Genomic DNA, 16364 nt, shown 5'->3' with positions numbered 1-16364 from the left:
TCGTAGACGCTCGCGGATGGTACCAATGGATCGGGCATCCCCACATTAGTTCAGCTCGAACCAACTTCCAAGTCTCTATGACCTTCAGAACAAAAGTTATTCAAGAAAATCTTCAATCTCCAATGGGCTTCATTCCCCAACCCTAACCCTGGCCCTGGCTGCAACCCTAACCCTAATTGCAACCCTAACCCTAACCCTAACCCTCATTTCAGCCCTAACCCTAATCACCTTAGGGTGAATAACTCGGCGCCGCTGGCTCGAAACGTGCTGAAATTGGGTGTGGGTGCGTGGCTGTCTCCCCTTGACTATGTGTGAAATGCCCGAGTCGCTACGACGTTCAGACAAAAAGTTATGGAGAAATAGCTCGTACTTTTTCTTCGAGATGTGGTGGTTTGACCCCTTGCAGAGGTCGTAGACGCTCGCGGATGGTACCAATGGATCGGGCATCCCCACATTAGTTCAGCTCGAACCAACTTCCAAGTCTCTATGACCTTCAGAACAAAAGTTATTCAAGAAAATCTTCAATCTCCAATGGGCTTCATTCCCCAACCCTAACCCTGGCCCTGGCTGCAACCCTAACCCTAATTGCAACCCTAACCCTAACCCTAACCCTCATTTCAGCCCTAACCCTAATCACCTTAGGGTGAATAACTCGGCGCCGCTGGCTCGAAACGTGCTGAAATTGGGTGTGGGTGCGTGGCTGTCTCCCCTTGACTATGTGTGAAATGCCCGAGTCGCTACGACGTTCAGACAAAAGGTTATGGAGAAATAGCTCGTACTTTTTCTTCGAGATGTGGTGGTTTGACCCCTTGCGGAGGTCGTAGACGCTCGGGGATGGTACCAATGGATCGGGCATCCCAACATTAGTTCAGCTCGAACCAACTTCCAAGTCTCTATGACCTTCAGAACAAAAGTTATTCAAGAAAATCTTCAATCTCCAATGGGCTTCATTCCCCAACCCTAACCCTGGCCCTGGCTGCAACCCTAACCCTAATTGCAACCCTAACCCTAACCCTAACCCTCATTTCAGCCCTAACCCTAATCACCTTAGGGTGAATAACTCGGCGCCGCTGGCTCGAAACGTGCTGAAATTGGGTGTGGGTGCGTGGCTGTCTCCCCTTGACTATGTGTGAAATGCCCGAGTCGCTACGACGTTCAGACAAAAAGTTATGGAGAAATAGCTCGTACTTTTTCTTCGAGATGTGGTGGTTTGACCCCTTGCGGAGGTCGTAGACGCTCGGGGATGGTACCAATGGATCGGGCATCCCCACATTAGTTCAGCTCGAACCAACTTCCAAGTCTCTATGACCTTCAGAACAAAAGTTATTCAAGAAAATCTTCAATCTCCAATGGGCTTCATTCCCCAACCCTAACCCTGGCCCTGGCTGCAACCCTAACCCTAATTGCAACCCTAACCCTAACCCTAACCCTCATTTCAGCCCTAACCCTAATCACCTTAGGGTGAATAACTCGGCGCCGCTGGCTCGAAACGTGCTGAAATTGGGTGTGGGTGCGTGGCTGTCTCCCCTTGACTATGTGTGAAATGCCCGAGTCGCTACGACGTTCAGACAAAAAGTTATGGAGAAATAGCTCGTACTTTTTCTTCGAGATGTGGTGGTTTGACCCCTTGCGGAGGTCGTAGACGCTCGGGGATGGTACCAATGGATCGGGCATCCCCACATTAGTTCAGCTCGAACCAACTTCCAAGTCTCTATGACCTTCAGAACAAAAGTTATTCAAGAAAATCTTCAATCTCCAATGGGCTTCATTCCCCAACCCTAACCCTGGCCCTGGCTGCAACCCTAACCCTAATTGCAACCCTAACCCTAACCCTAACCCTCATTTCAGCCCTAACCCTAATCACCTTAGGGTGAATAACTCGGCGCCGCTGGCTCGAAACGTGCTGAAATTGGGTGTGGGTGCGTGGCTGTCTCCCCTTGACTATGTGTGAAATGCCCGAGTCGCTACGACGTTCAGACAAAAAGTTATGGAGAAATAGCTCGTACTTTTTCTTCGAGATGTGGTGGTTTGACCCCTTGCGGAGGTCGTAGACGCTCGGGGATGGTACCAATGGATCGGGCATCCCCACATTAGTTCAGCTCGAACCAACTTCCAAGTCTCTATGACCTTCAGAACAAAAGTTATTCAAGAAAATCTTCAATCTCCAATGGGCTTCATTCCCCAACCCTAACCCTGGCCCTGGCTGCAACCCTAACCCTAATTGCAACCCTAACCCTAACCCTAACCCTCATTTCAGCCCTAACCCTAATCACCTTAGGGTGAATAACTCGGCGCCGCTGGCTCGAAACGTGCTGAAATTGGGTGTGGGTGCGTGGCTGTCTCCCCTTGACTATGTGTGAAATGCCCGAGTCGCTACGACGTTCAGACAAAAAGTTATGGAGAAATAGCTCGTACTTTTTCTTCGAGATGTGGTGGTTTGACCCCTTGCGGAGGTCGTAGACGCTCGGGGATGGTACCAATGGATCGGGCATCCCCACATTAGTTCAGCTCGAACCAACTTCCAAGTCTCTATGACCTTCAGAACAAAAGTTATTCAAGAAAATCTTCAATCTCCAATGGGCTTCATTCCCCAACCCTAACCCTGGCCCTGGCTGCAACCCTAACCCTAATTGCAACCCTAACCCTAACCCTAACCCTCATTTCAGCCCTAACCCTAATCACCTTAGGGTGAATAACTCGGCGCCGCTGGCTCGAAACGTGCTGAAATTGGGTGTGGGTGCGTGGCTGTCTCCCCTTGACTATGTGTGAAATGCCCGAGTCGCTACGACGTTCAGACAAAAAGTTATGGAGAAATAGCTCGTACTTTTTCTTCGAGATGTGGTGGTTTGACCCCTTGCGGAGGTCGTAGACGCTCGGGGATGGTACCAATGGATCGGGCATCCCCACATTAGTTCAGCTCGAACCAACTTCCAAGTCTCTATGACCTTCAGAACAAAAGTTATTCAAGAAAATCTTCAATCTCCAATGGGCTTCATTCCCCAACCCTAACCCTGGCCCTGGCTGCAACCCTAACCCTAATTGCAACCCTAACCCTAACCCTAACCCTCATTTCAGCCCTAACCCTAATCACCTTAGGGTGAATAACTCGGCGCCGCTGGCTCGAAACGTGCTGAAATTGGGTGTGGGTGCGTGGCTGTCTCCCCTTGACTATGTGTGAAATGCCCGAGTCGCTACGACGTTCAGACAAAAAGTTATGGAGAAATAGCTCGTACTTTTTCTTCGAGATGTGGTGCTTTGACCCCTTGCGGAGGTCGTAGACGCTCGGGGATGGTACCAATGGATCGGGCATCCCCACATTAGTTCAGCTCGAACCAACTTCCAAGTCTCTATGACCTTCAGAACAAAAGTTATTCAAGAAAATCTTCAATCTCCAATGGGCTTCATTCCCCAACCCTAACCCTGGCCCTGGCTGCAACCCTAACCCTAATTGCAACCCTAACCCTAACCCTAACCCTCATTTCAGCCCTAACCCTAATCACCTTAGGGTGAATAACTCGGCGCCGCTGGCTCGAAACGTGCTGAAATTGGGTGTGGGTGCGTGGCTGTCTCCCCTTGACTATGTGTGAAATGCCCGAGTCGCTACGACGTTCAGACAAAAAGTTATGGAGAAATAGCTCGTACTTTTTCTTCGAGATGTGGTGGTTTGACCCCTTGCGGAGGTCGTAGACGCTCGGGGATGGTACCAATGGATCGGGCATCCCCACATTAGTTCAGCTCGAACCAACTTCCAAGTCTCTATGACCTTCAGAACAAAAGTTATTCAAGAAAATCTTCAATCTCCAATGGGCTTCATTCCCCAACCCTAACCCTGGCCCTGGCTGCAACCCTAACCCTAATTGCAACCCTAACCCTAACCCTAACCCTCATTTCAGCCCTAACCCTAATCACCTTAGGGTGAATAACTCGGCGCCGCTGGCTCGAAACGTGCTGAAATTGGGTGTGGGTGCGTGGCTGTCTCCCCTTGACTATGTGTGAAATGCCCGAGTCGCTACGACGTTCAGACAAAAAGTTATGGAGAAATAGCTCGTACTTTTTCTTCGAGATGTGGTGCTTTGACCCCTTGCGGAGGTCGTAGACGCTCGGGGATGGTACCAATGGATCGGGCATCCCCACATTAGTTCAGCTCGAACCAACTTCCAAGTCTCTATGACCTTCAGAACAAAAGTTATTCAAGAAAATCTTCAATCTCCAATGGGCTTCATTCCCCAACCCTAACCCTGGCCCTGGCTGCAACCCTAACCCTAATTGCAACCCTAACCCTAACCCTAACCCTCATTTCAGCCCTAACCCTAATCACCTTAGGGTGAATAACTCGGCGCCGCTGGCTCGAAACGTGCTGAAATTGGGTGTGGGTGCGTGGCTGTCTCCCCTTGACTATGTGTGAAATGCCCGAGTCGCTACGACGTTCAGACAAAAAGTTATGGAGAAATAGCTCGTACTTTTTCTTCGAGATGTGGTGGTTTGACCCCTTGCGGAGGTCGTAGACGCTCGGGGATGGTACCAATGGATCGGGCATCCCCACATTAGTTCAGCTCGAACCAACTTCCAAGTCTCTATGACCTTCAGAACAAAAGTTATTCAAGAAAATCTTCAATCTCCAATGGGCTTCATTCCCCAACCCTAACCCTGGCCCTGGCTGCAACCCTAACCCTAATTGCAACCCTAACCCTAACCCTAACCCTCATTTCAGCCCTAACCCTAATCACCTTAGGGTGAATAACTCGGCGCCGCTGGCTCGAAACGTGCTGAAATTGGGTGTGGGTGCGTGGCTGTCTCCCCTTGACTATGTGTGAAATGCCCGAGTCGCTACGACGTTCAGACAAAAAGTTATGGAGAAATAGCTCGTACTTTTTCTTCGAGATGTGGTGGTTTGACCCCTTGCGGAGGTCGTAGACGCTCGGGGATGGTACCAATGGATCGGGCATCCCCACATTAGTTCAGCTCGAACCAACTTCCAAGTCTCTATGACCTTCAGAACAAAAGTTATTCAAGAAAATCTTCAATCTCCAATGGGCTTCATTCCCCAACCCTAACCCTGGCCCTGGCTGCAACCCTAACCCTAATTGCAACCCTAACCCTAACCCTAACTCTCATTTCAGCCCTAACCCTAATCACCTTAGGGTGAATAACTCGGCGCCGCTGGCTCGAAACGTGCTGAAATTGGGTGTGGGTGCGTGGCTGTCTCCCCTTGACTATGTGTGAAATGCCCGAGTCGCTACGACGTTCAGACAAAAAGTTATGGAGAAATAGCTCGTACTTTTTCTTCGAGATGTGGTGGTTTGACCCCTTGCGGAGGTCGTAGACGCTCGGGGATGGTACCAATGGATCGGGCATCCCCACATTAGTTCAGCTCGAACCAACTTCCAAGTCTCTATGACCTTCAGAACAAAAGTTATTCAAGAAAATCTTCAATCTCCAATGGGCTTCATTCCCCAACCCTAACCCTGGCCCTGGCTGCAACCCTAACCCTAATTGCAACCCTAACCCTAACCCTAACTCTCATTTCAGCCCTAACCCTAATCACCTTAGGGTGAATAACTCGGCGCCGCTGGCTCGAAACGTGCTGAAATTGGGTGTGGGTGCGTGGCTGTCTCCCCTTGACTATGTGTGAAATGCCCGAGTCGCTACGACGTTCAGACAAAAAGTTATGGAGAAATAGCTCGTACTTTTTCTTCGAGATGTGGTGGTTTGACCCCTTGCGGAGGTCGTAGACGCTCGGGGATGGTACCAATGGATCGGGCATCCCCACATTAGTTCAGCTCGAACCAACTTCCAAGTCTCTATGACCTTCAGAACAAAAGTTATTCAAGAAAATCTTCAATCTCCAATGGGCTTCATTCCCCAACCCTAACCCTGGCCCTGGCTGCAACCCTAACCCTAATTGCAACCCTAACCCTAACTCTCATTTCAGCCCTAACCCTAATCACCTTAGGGTGAATAACTCGGCGCCGCTGGCTCGAAACGTGCTGAAATTGGGTGTGGGTGCGTGGCTGTCTCCCCTTGACTATGTGTGAAATGCCCGAGTCGCTACGACGTTCAGACAAAAAGTTATGGAGAAATAGCTCGTACTTTTTCTTCGAGATGTGGTGGTTTGACCCCTTGCGGAGGTCGTAGACGCTCGGGGATGGTACCAATGGATCGGGCATCCCCACATTAGTTCAGCTCGAACCAACTTCCAAGTCTCTATGACCTTCAGAACAAAAGTTATTCAAGAAAATCTTCAATCTCCAATGGGCTTCATTCCCCAACCCTAACCCTGGCCCTGGCTGCAACCCTAACCCTAATTGCAACCCTAACCCTAACCCTAACCCTCATTTCAGCCCTAACCCTAATCACCTTAGGGTGAATAACTCGGCGCCGCTGGCTCGAAACGTGCTGAAATTGGGTGTGGGTGCGTGGCTGTCTCCCCTTGACTATGTGTGAAATGCCCGAGTCGCTACGACGTTCAGACAAAAAGTTATGGAGAAATAGCTCGTACTTTTTCTTCGAGATGTGGTGGTTTGACCCCTTGCGGAGGTCGTAGACGCTCGGGGATGGTACCAATGGATCGGGCATCCCCACATTAGTTCAGCTCGAACCAACTTCCAAGTCTCTATGACCTTCAGAACAAAAGTTATTCAAGAAAATCTTCAATCTCCAATGGGCTTCATTCCCCAACCCTAACCCTGGCCCTGGCTGCAACCCTAACCCTAATTGCAACCCTAACCCTAACCCTCATTTCAGCCCTAACCCTAATCACCTTAGGGTGAATAACTCGGCGCCGCTGGCTCGAAACGTGCTGAAATTGGGTGTGGGTGCGTGGCTGTCTCCCCTTGACTATGTGTGAAATGCCCGAGTCGCTACGACGTTCAGACAAAAAGTTATGGAGAAATAGCTCGTACTTTTTCTTCGAGATGTGGTGGTTTGACCCCTTGCGGAGGTCGTAGACGCTCGGGGATGGTACCAATGGATCGGGCATCCCCACATTAGTTCAGCTCGAACCAACTTCCAAGTCTCTATGACCTTCAGAACAAAAGTTATTCAAGAAAATCTTCAATCTCCAATGGGCTTCATTCCCCAACCCTAACCCTGGCCCTGGCTGCAACCCTAACCCTAATTGCAACCCTAACCCTAACCCTAACCCTCATTTCAGCCCTAACCCTAATCACCTTAGGGTGAATAACTCGGCGCCGCTGGCTCGAAACGTGCTGAAATTGGGTGTGGGTGCGTGGCTGTCTCCCCTTGACTATGTGTGAAATGCCCGAGTCGCTACGACGTTCAGACAAAAAGTTATGGAGAAATAGCTCGTACTTTTTCTTCGAGATGTGGTGGTTTGACCCCTTGCGGAGGTCGTAGACGCTCGGGGATGGTACCAATGGATCGGGCATCCCCACATTAGTTCAGCTCGAACCAACTTCCAAGTCTCTATGACCTTCAGAACAAAAGTTATTCAAGAAAATCTTCAATCTCCAATGGGCTTCATTCCCCAACCCTAACCCTGGCCCTGGCTGCAACCCTAACCCTAATTGCAACCCTAACCCTAACCCTAACTCTCATTTCAGCCCTAACCCTAATCACCTTAGGGTGAATAACTCGGCGCCGCTGGCTCGAAACGTGCTGAAATTGGGTGTGGGTGCGTGGCTGTCTCCCCTTGACTATGTGTGAAATGCCCGAGTCGCTACGACGTTCAGACAAAAAGTTATGGAGAAATAGCTCGTACTTTTTCTTCGAGATGTGGTGGTTTGACCCCTTGCGGAGGTCGTAGACGCTCGGGGATGGTACCAATGGATCGGGCATCCCCACATTAGTTCAGCTCGAACCAACTTCCAAGTCTCTATGACCTTCAGAACAAAAGTTATTCAAGAAAATCTTCAATCTCCAATGGGCTTCATTCCCCAACCCTAACCCTGGCCCTGGCTGCAACCCTAACCCTAATTGCAACCCTAACCCTAACCCTAACCCTCATTTCAGCCCTAACCCTAATCACCTTAGGGTGAATAACTCGGCGCCGCTGGCTCGAAACGTGCTGAAATTGGGTGTGGGTGCGTGGCTGTCTCCCCTTGACTATGTGTGAAATGCCCGAGTCGCTACGACGTTCAGACAAAAAGTTATGGAGAAATAGCTCGTACTTTTTCTTCGAGATGTGGTGGTTTGACCCCTTGCGGAGGTCGTAGACGCTCGGGGATGGTACCAATGGATCGGGCATCCCCACATTAGTTCAGCTCGAACCAACTTCCAAGTCTCTATGACCTTCAGAACAAAAGTTATTCAAGAAAATCTTCAATCTCCAATGGGCTTCATTCCCCAACCCTAACCCTGGCCCTGGCTGCAACCCTAACCCTAATTGCAACCCTAACCCTAACCCTAACCCTCATTTCAGCCCTAACCCTAATCACCTTAGGGTGAATAACTCGGCGCCGCTGGCTCGAAACGTGCTGAAATTGGGTGTGGGTGCGTGGCTGTCTCCCCTTGACTATGTGTGAAATGCCCGAGTCGCTACGACGTTCAGACAAAAAGTTATGGAGAAATAGCTCGTACTTTTTCTTCGAGATGTGGTGGTTTGACCCCTTGCGGAGGTCGTAGACGCTCGGGGATGGTACCAATGGATCGGGCATCCCCACATTAGTTCAGCTCGAACCAACTTCCAAGTCTCTATGACCTTCAGAACAAAAGTTATTCAAGAAAATCTTCAATCTCCAATGGGCTTCATTCCCCAACCCTAACCCTGGCCCTGGCTGCAACCCTAACCCTAATTGCAACCCTAACCCTAACCCTAACCCTCATTTCAGCCCTAACCCTAATCACCTTAGGGTGAATAACTCGGCGCCGCTGGCTCGAAACATGCTGAAATTGGGTGTGGGTGCGTGGCTGTCTCCCCTTGACTATGTGTGAAATGCCCGAGTCGCTACGACGTTCAGACAAAAAGTTATGGAGAAATAGCTCGTACTTTTTCTTCGAGATGTGGTGGTTTGACCCCTTGCGGAGGTCGTAGACGCTCGGGGATGGTACCAATGGATCGGGCATCCCCACATTAGTTCAGCTCGAACCAACTTCCAAGTCTCTATGACCTTCAGAACAAAAGTTATTCAAGAAAATCTTCAATCTCCAATGGGCTTCATTCCCCAACCCTAACCCTGGCCCTGGCTGCAACCCTAACCCTAATTGCAACCCTAACCCTAACCCTAACCCTCATTTCAGCCCTAACCCTAATCACCTTAGGGTGAATAACTCGGCGCCGCTGGCTCGAAACGTGCTGAAATTGGGTGTGGGTGCGTGGCTGTCTCCCCTTGACTATGTGTGAAATGCCCGAGTCGCTACGACGTTCAGACAAAAAGTTATGGAGAAATAGCTCGTACTTTTTCTTCGAGATGTGGTGGTTTGACCCCTTGCGGAGGTCGTAGACGCTCGGGGATGGTACCAATGGATCGGGCATCCCCACATTAGTTCAGCTCGAACCAACTTCCAAGTCTCTATGACCTTCAGAACAAAAGTTATTCAAGAAAATCTTCAATCTCCAATGGGCTTCATTCCCCAACCCTAACCCTGGCCCTGGCTGCAACCCTAACCCTAATTGCAACCCTAACCCTAACCCTAACCCTCATTTCAGCCCTAACCCTAATCACCTTAGGGTGAATAACTCGGCGCCGCTGGCTCGAAACGTGCTGAAATTGGGTGTGGGTGCGTGGCTGTCTCCCCTTGACTATGTGTGAAATGCCCGAGTCGCTACGACGTTCAGACAAAAAGTTATGGAGAAATAGCTCGTACTTTTTCTTCGAGATGTGGTGGTTTGACCCCTTGCGGAGGTCGTAGACGCTCGGGGATGGTACCAATGGATCGGGCATCCCCACATTAGTTCAGCTCGAACCAACTTCCAAGTCTCTATGACCTTCAGAACAAAAGTTATTCAAGAAAATCTTCAATCTCCAATGGGCTTCATTCCCCAACCCTAACCCTGGCCCTGGCTGCAACCCTAACCCTAATTGCAACCCTAACCCTAACTCTCATTTCAGCCCTAACCCTAATCACCTTAGGGTGAATAACTCGGCGCCGCTGGCTCGAAACGTGCTGAAATTGGGTGTGGGTGCGTGGCTGTCTCCCCTTGACTATGTGTGAAATGCCCGAGTCGCTACGACGTTCAGACAAAAAGTTATGGAGAAATAGCTCGTACTTTTTCTTCGAGATGTGGTGGTTTGACCCCTTGCGGAGGTCGTAGACGCTCGGGGATGGTACCAATGGATCGGGCATCCCCACATTAGTTCAGCTCGAACCAACTTCCAAGTCTCTATGACCTTCAGAACAAAAGTTATTCAAGAAAATCTTCAATCTCCAATGGGCTTCATTCCCCAACCCTAACCCTGGCCCTGGCTGCAACCCTAACCCTAATTGCAACCCTAACCCTAACCCTAACCCTCATTTCAGCCCTAACCCTAATCACCTTAGGGTGAATAACTCGGCGCCGCTGGCTCGAAACGTGCTGAAATTGGGTGTGGGTGCGTGGCTGTCTCCCCTTGACTATGTGTGAAATGCCCGAGTCGCTACGACGTTCAGACAAAAAGTTATGGAGAAATAGCTCGTACTTTTTCTTCGAGATGTGGTGGTTTGACCCCTTGCGGAGGTCGTAGACGCTCGGGGATGGTACCAATGGATCGGGCATCCCCACATTAGTTCAGCTCGAACCAACTTCCAAGTCTCTATGACCTTCAGAACAAAAGTTATTCAAGAAAATCTTCAATCTCCAATGGGCTTCATTCCCCAACCCTAACCCTGGCCCTGGCTGCAACCCTAACCCTAATTGCAACCCTAACCCTAACCCTCATTTCAGCCCTAACCCTAATCACCTTAGGGTGAATAACTCGGCGCCGCTGGCTCGAAACGTGCTGAAATTGGGTGTGGGTGCGTGGCTGTCTCCCCTTGACTATGTGTGAAATGCCCGAGTCGCTACGACGTTCAGACAAAAAGTTATGGAGAAATAGCTCGTACTTTTTCTTCGAGATGTGGTGGTTTGACCCCTTGCGGAGGTCGTAGACGCTCGGGGATGGTACCAATGGATCGGGCATCCCCACATTAGTTCAGCTCGAACCAACTTCCAAGTCTCTATGACCTTCAGAACAAAAGTTATTCAAGAAAATCTTCAATCTCCAATGGGCTTCATTCCCCAACCCTAACCCTGGCCCTGGCTGCAACCCTAACCCTAATTGCAACCCTAACCCTAACCCTAACTCTCATTTCAGCCCTAACCCTAATCACCTTAGGGTGAATAACTCGGCGCCGCTGGCTCGAAACGTGCTGAAATTGGGTGTGGGTGCGTGGCTGTCTCCCCTTGACTATGTGTGAAATGCCCGAGTCGCTACGACGTTCAGACAAAAAGTTATGGAGAAATAGCTCGTACTTTTTCTTCGAGATGTGGTGGTTTGACCCCTTGCGGAGGTCGTAGACGCTCGGGGATGGTACCAATGGATCGGGCATCCCCACATTAGTTCAGCTCGAACCAACTTCCAAGTCTCTATGACCTTCAGAACAAAAGTTATTCAAGAAAATCTTCAATCTCCAATGGGCTTCATTCCCCAACCCTAACCCTGGCCCTGGCTGCAACCCTAACCCTAATTGCAACCCTAACCCTAACCCTAACCCTCATTTCAGCCCTAACCCTAATCACCTTAGGGTGAATAACTCGGCGCCGCTGGCTCGAAACGTGCTGAAATTGGGTGTGGGTGCGTGGCTGTCTCCCCTTGACTATGTGTGAAATGCCCGAGTCGCTACGACGTTCAGACAAAAAGTTATGGAGAAATAGCTCGTACTTTTTCTTCGAGATGTGGTGCTTTGACCCCTTGCGGAGGTCGTAGACGCTCGGGGATGGTACCAATGGATCGGGCATCCCCACATTAGTTCAGCTCGAACCAACTTCCAAGTCTCTATGACCTTCAGAACAAAAGTTATTCAAGAAAATCTTCAATCTCCAATGGGCTTCATTCCCCAACCCTAACCCTGGCCCTGGCTGCAACCCTAACCCTAATTGCAACCCTAACCCTAACCCTAACCCTCATTTCAGCCCTAACCCTAATCACCTTAGGGTGAATAACTCGGCGCCGCTGGCTCGAAACGTGCTGAAATTGGGTGTGGGTGCGTGGCTGTCTCCCCTTGACTATGTGTGAAATGCCCGAGTCGCTACGACGTTCAGACAAAAAGTTATGGAGAAATAGCTCATACTTTTTCTTCGAGATGTGGTGGTTTGACCCCTTGCGGAGGTCGTAGACGCTCGGGGATGGTACCAATGGATCGGGCATCCCCACATTAGTTCAGCTCGAACCAACTTCCAAGTCTCTATGACCTTCAGAACAAAAGTTATTCAAGAAAATCTTCAATCTCCAATGGGCTTCATTCCCCAACCCTAACCCTGGCCCTGGCTGCAACCCTAACCCTAATTGCAACCCTAACCCTAACCCTAACCCTCATTTCAGCCCTAACCCTAATCACCTTAGGGTGAATAACTCGGCGCCGCTGGCTCGAAACGTGCTGAAATTGGGTGTGGGTGCGTGGCTGTCTCCCCTTGACTATGTGTGAAATGCCCGAGTCGCTACGACGTTCAGACAAAAAGTTATGGAGAAATAGCTCGTACTTTTTCTTCGAGATGTGGTGGTTTGACCCCTTGCGGAGGTCGTAGACGCTCGGGGATGGTACCAATGGATCGGGCATCCCCACATTAGTTCAGCTCGAACCAACTTCCAAGTCTCTATGACCTTCAGAACAAAAGTTATTCAAGAAAATCTTCAATCTCCAATGGGCTTCATTCCCCAACCCTAACCCTGGCCCTGGCTGCAACCCTAACCCTAATTGCAACCCTAACCCTAACTCTCATTTCAGCCCTAACCCTAATCACCTTAGGGTGAATAACTCGGCGCCGCTGGCTCGAAACGTGCTGAAATTGGGTGTGGGTGCGTGGCTGTCTCCCCTTGACTATGTGTGAAATGCCCGAGTCGCTACGACGTTCAGACAAAAAGTTATGGAGAAATAGCTCGTACTTTTTCTTCGAGATGTGGTGGTTTGACCCCTTGCGGAGGTCGTAGACGCTCGGGGATGGTACCAATGGATCGGGCATCCCCACATTAGTTCAGCTCGAACCAACTTCCAAGTCTCTATGACCTTCAGAACAAAAGTTATTCAAGAAAATCTTCAATCTCCAATGGGCTTCATTCCCCAACCCTAACCCTGGCCCTGGCTGCAACCCTAACCCTAATTGCAACCCTAACCCTAACCCTAACCCTCATTTCAGCCCTAACCCTAATCACCTTAGGGTGAATAACTCGGCGCCGCTGGCTCGAAACGTGCTGAAATTGGGTGTGGGTGCGTGGCTGTCTCCCCTTGACTATGTGTGAAATGCCCGAGTCGCTACGACGTTCAGACAAAAAGTTATGGAGAAATAGCTCGTACTTTTTCTTCGAGATGTGGTGGTTTGACCCCTTGCGGAGGTCGTAGACGCTCGGGGATGGTACCAATGGATCGGGCATCCCCACATTAGTTCAGCTCGAACCAACTTCCAAGTCTCTATGACCTTCAGAACAAAAGTTATTCAAGAAAATCTTCAATCTCCAATGGGCTTCATTCCCCAACCCTAACCCTGGCCCTGGCTGCAACCCTAACCCTAATTGCAACCCTAACCCTAACCCTAACCCTCATTTCAGCCCTAACCCTAATCACCTTAGGGTGAATAACTCGGCGCCGCTGGCTCGAAACGTGCTGAAATTGGGTGTGGGTGCGTGGCTGTCTCCCCTTGACTATGTGTGAAATGCCCGAGTCGCTACGACGTTCAGACAAAAAGTTATGGAGAAATAGCTCGTACTTTTTCTTCGAGATGTGGTGGTTTGACCCCTTGCGGAGGTCGTAGACGCTCGGGGATGGTACCAATGGATCGGGCATCCCCACATTAGTTCAGCTCGAACCAACTTCCAAGTCTCTATGACCTTCAGAACAAAAGTTATTCAAGAAAATCTTCAATCTCCAATGGGCTTCATTCCCCAACCCTAACCCTGGCCCTGGCTGCAACCCTAACCCTAATTGCAACCCTAACCCTAACCCTAACCCTCATTTCAGCCCTAACCCTAATCACCTTAGGGTGAATAACTCGGCGCCGCTGGCTCGAAACGTGCTGAAATTGGGTGTGGGTGCGTGGCTGTCTCCCCTTGACTATGTGTGAAATGCCCGAGTCGCTACGACGTTCAGACAAAAAGTTATGGAGAAATAGCTCGTACTTTTTCTTCGAGATGTGGTGGTTTGACCCCTTGCGGAGGTCGTAGACGCTCGGGGATGGTACCAATGGATCGGGCATCCCCACATTAGTTCAGCTCGAACCAACTTCCAAGTCTCTATGACCTTCAGAACAAAAGTTATTCAAGAAAATCTTCAATCTCCAATGGGCTTCATTCCCCAACCCTAACCCTGGCCCTGGCTGCAACCCTAACCCTAATTGCAACCCTAACCCTAACCCTAACCCTCATTTCAGCCCTAACCCTAATCACCTTAGGGTGAATAACTCGGCGCCGCTGGCTCGAAACGTGCTGAAATTGGGTGTGGGTGCGTGGCTGTCTCCCCTTGACTATGTGTGAAATGCCCGAGTCGCTACGACGTTCAGACAAAAAGTTATGGAGAAATAGCTCGTACTTTTTCTTCGAGATGTGGTGGTTTGACCCCTTGCGGAGGTCGTAGACGCTCGGGGATGGTACCAATGGATCGGGCATCCCCACATTAGTTCTGCTCGAACCAACTTCCAAGTCTCTATGACCTTCAGAACAAAAGTTATTCAAGAAAATCTTCAATCTCCAATGGGCTTCATTCCCCAACCCTAACCCTGGCCCTGGCTGCAACCCTAACCCTAATTGCAACCCTAACCCTAACCCTAACCCTCATTTCAGCCCTAACCCTAATCACCTTAGGGTGAATAACTCGGCGCCGCTGGCTCGAAACGTGCTGAAATTGGGTGTGGGTGCGTGGCTGTCTCCCCTTGACTATGTGTGAAATGCCCGAGTCGCTACGACGTTCAGACAAAAAGTTATGGAGAAATAGCTCGTACTTTTTCTTCGAGATGTGGTGGTTTGACCCCTTGCGGAGGTCGTAGACGCTCGGGGATGGTACCAATGGATCGGGCATCCCCACATTAGTTCAGCTCGAACCAACTTCCAAGTCTCTATGACCTTCAGAACAAAAGTTATTCAAGAAAATCTTCAATCTCCAATGGGCTTCATTCCCCAACCCTAACCCTGGCCCTGGCTGCAACCCTAACCCTAATTGCAACCCTAACCCTAACCCTAACCCTCATTTCAGCCCTAACCCTAATCACCTTAGGGTGAATAACTCGGCGCCGCTGGCTCGAAACGTGCTGAAATTGGGTGTGGGTGCGTGGCTGTCTCCCCTTGACTATGTGTGAAATGCCCGAGTCGCTACGACGTTCAGACAAAAAGTTATGGAGAAATAGCTCGTACTTTTTCTTCGAGATGTGGTGGTTTGACCCCTTGCGGAGGTCGTAGACGCTCGGGGATGGTACCAATGGATCGGGCATCCCCACATTAGTTCAGCTCGAACCAACTTCCAAGTCTCTATGACCTTCAGAACAAAAGTTATTCAAGAAAATCTTCAATCTCCAATGGGCTTCATTCCCCAACCCTAACCCTGGCCCTGGCTGCAACCCTAACCCTAATTGCAACCCTAACCCTAACTCTCATTTCAGCCCTAACCCTAATCACCTTAGGGTGAATAACTCGGCGCCGCTGGCTCGAAACGTGCTGAAATTGGGTGTGGGTGCGTGGCTGTCTCCCCTTGACTATGTGTGAAATGCCCGAGTCGCTACGACGTTCAGACAAAAAGTTATGGAGAAATAGCTCGTACTTTTTCTTCGAGATGTGGTGGTTTGACCCCTTGCGGAGGTCGTAGACGCTCGGGGATGGTACCAATGGATCGGGCATCCCCACATTAGTTCAGCTCGAACCAACTTCCAAGTCTCTATGACCTTCAGAACAAAAGTTATTCAAGAAAATCTTCAATCTCCAATGGGCTTCATTCCCCAACCCTAACCCTGGCCCTGGCTGCAACCCTAACCCTAATTGCAACCCTAACCCTAACCCTAACCCTCATTTCAGCCCTAACCCTAATCACCTTAGGGTGAATAACTCGGCGCCGCTGGCTCGAAACGTGCTGAAATTGGGTGTGGGTGCGTGGCTGTCTCCCCTTGACTATGTGTGAAATGCCCGAGTCGCTACGACGTTCAGACAAAAAGTTATGGAGAAATAGCTCGTACTTTTTCTTCGAGATGTGGTGGTTTGACCCCTTGCGGAGGTCGTAGACGCTCGGGGATGGTACCAATGGATCGGGCATCC

This window comes from Paralichthys olivaceus, chromosome 4 (genome assembly GCF_024713975.1).
Source record: "Paralichthys olivaceus isolate ysfri-2021 chromosome 4, ASM2471397v2, whole genome shotgun sequence".
Classification (NCBI taxonomy): Eukaryota; Metazoa; Chordata; class Actinopteri; order Pleuronectiformes; family Paralichthyidae; genus Paralichthys; species Paralichthys olivaceus.
The sequence above is the reverse complement of the archived record's forward strand: the minus strand, read 5'-3'. Positions refer to the sequence as shown.